Below are 2,799 nucleotides of genomic sequence, written 5' to 3'. Positions count from 1 at the left end.
ATTCTCTTTAATTTTATGCATGGAATTAGACTAGTCCCCACCCCCTTTTTTTGAAATATGGAGACCATAACCTTTTGTTAAAGATTGTTTTTCCCCTAGATTACTTTGTCACTAAGAAACAAAGGGCAGCTATCTATTTCACTTTTCAGGAAAATATGCAAGAAAGAAGAAAGAGAAGGAGAGGGAGGAGAAGGGGAGGAGGAAGGGGAAGAAGAAAGAAGGAGGAGAGTAAAGGAAGGTGGTTACTGTGTCTAAGGGGTGGTTAAATAGTTTAGTGTGTTTAAGCAGTAAATACCCTACTGTTCAATCTTTAATGGGCTGTTCACTTGTCTCTTCAGCTTTCATTTATTCAGGTTTGATTTCATGACAGCTACACTGTCCTATTATGAAAGCACCAAAATCATCTCTGTATCCTTCTACTGCCAGATGGTTGGCTCCTTACTGTTTCTTGAGGAACAAGGAAAATGAAATACAAACTGAAAAAAGTATGACTTTTGTAACTTTGCCAGCAGCCCTAATGGACAGTGTGGGTAGGGGGATAGCAGCCAATGTCTGTGGTAACTCAATCCCCAGAATCCTAGAATCACAAACTGCCAGGATTCCAGGGCAGGCCCCTACCCTCAGGCAGAGAAGCCCAAACGCTGATGGATACAGGGTTTGTCTCTTCTCTTAAAGGATCAAGTAATAAAACACTGCAACTTCCTCTGAAATTTGCACTTTCCAGTTTCATCACAAAAAAACAAAAGCAAATAAAACTTCCTTAAACACAACCAAAATACCACCGGCTTTAATTTAAGATTATTTTCTCTAGTTTGGTTATCCACAGAAGTGAAGGGCATTTACATCCATTAAAAGCTCAAGGCAAATAACCAGGAACACCTCAAGGCAGTGAAAGATCCTTATCAAGAACCTCAAAACCCCTTGGCCAGTCTTAAAAATATCTCAGCTCTCCTTTGATTGCTCTTTTCTCTGAATTACCCAGTTTAACATCTGTTTTATTATTGCTTGTTACTTTTTTCTGGATCCATTTCTACATTTAGTTTGAAACTGAATGTTATATTTCAATCAGGATCTGGGCTCATGTTGAAAGATAACAAAGATAATTCCTGGCCATGGTATGTCTTATTTCCACTCATACCTCCCAATATTTTGTTGCCATTTTCACCACCCTGCAGCCTCAGATCTGGCTGGTTGCCTTGGTCTTTTCCTGCCATTGCTTGTTTCTTTTTCTTAGGGTCTGTCCATCTTGCTCTTATCTCTCTCCCATTCTGTTCACCTTTGCATCCACAGTGCTTGACACAGTTCTAGGCACACAGTAGGCACTCAGTAAATTGGGGGGAATTGGCTAGATGTGACAAAGGAGTGGTACAGACTTTAGGAGCTCAGAGAAGGGGAGGAACAGATGGGGATTAGAAGAGTCAAAGAGAGCTTATTGAGGAAGTGACATTTGGAATGCTCCTTTATGGAAGGAAGATGTTTGGATGGGCAGAGAGGATGGGGAAAGGCAGTGTAGGAATTATGGTAGAGTCAAGGTTTTCAGGCACAGAGTAGAGTGACAAATGCAGGAGGGAGAGAGGCAGTGGACAATAGGGAAAAAGCCCTCTGTTTAGACCAGGGTTAGCTCTGAATGTCCACTTCTCTTTTCGTTTTAAGAATTCTGGTGATTTCCATCTCAGAGAACCAAAAAGAATGTGAGAGCGTACAAAGAAGAGGTGACCGCTCTCACACTGGTGGCTTTTCCCACAGCTTTAGCAGACTGCGGCCCCACTCGGGAGCACCGTGGTCTTAAAGCCAAGGTCTGGCCACCCCATTCTGGGTGCAGGCTATATAGATGGGTTTGAATGAAGCTGGGAAAGGAGTCACAGGGGCTCCACTGTCAGGCTGAAAGTCACTGCAACAACACTCCGTAGCAGAAATCAGGGTGCTTGTTGCCAGGTGGGTGCCCTGGGGAACTGACCTGAAACAGAGGTCAGAAAGCTTCTTGTGACTCTTCACTGCTGGGGTTGCAGCCAGTCTTGTTAGAAAAACCAAAAACATGACTTCCTGAAAAGTTTTGTTAACGCAAAAAATGGGTTTGTTTCTTTGGCAACAGAGAGTCCACTGTGGGGAAGGGGCTTTCTCAGCACCTAAGCTGTCCTAGCACCTTGGACCCTGAGTACTCAACATGCAAAAATTTGCAGTAGCCCTGGGTTCCAGCCCGACCCTGCCCTGTGGTACAGTTTTAGCTCAGCCTGGCTTTTATCAGCTTGAGGAGAGTGAAACAGCTCTAAGGTTGAGAGAGGAAAGATTGAATCATCATTTTACAAAGATCACCCTGTTCAGGGGCAAAAACAAGTGTATTGTATTTACCATATTCATATATCATGTCTCCTGTCGTTTTCTTTTTTTCCTCTAAATTGACTCACCTTTTTACTTCTACACATTTATTTTAGATGGGAAACCATTGTATCTCTACCACATAAGTATCCCTCCTGACTTAGCTTAGATTCTCCAGAAAGCAAAGTTAGTTACAAAGCCCTAAATTGTTGGGAATGTAAGTCCAGTGGTGCAGGACAGGGGAATTGAAACAGGGAAGGAAGAAAAGCCAATACAATTGTGCCTTACCACGTTGGCCTCTGCTGCAGGCAACTGGTACTCTATCCCACTGGGACCTTCTGGAAAGCCTCATGAAATGTGTCTCTCAACTCTCCATCTGGGTGACCAAAGTGGTAAGTAGTCATCCATCATCTTCCAGCCCCTTTTGGTCAAGAGTAGCTCCATGGATTTTAAGTGCCTCCTATTTCCAAGTTGCACATGCCT

The sequence above is a fragment of the Aethalodelphis obliquidens genome, unplaced genomic scaffold (assembly GCF_003676395.1).
Source record: "Aethalodelphis obliquidens isolate GAN/ISIS:26980383/991018 unplaced genomic scaffold, ASM367639v1 scaffold1, whole genome shotgun sequence".
Lineage (NCBI taxonomy): Eukaryota > Metazoa > Chordata > Mammalia > Artiodactyla > Delphinidae > Aethalodelphis > Aethalodelphis obliquidens.
This window is presented reverse-complemented; position numbering follows the sequence as displayed.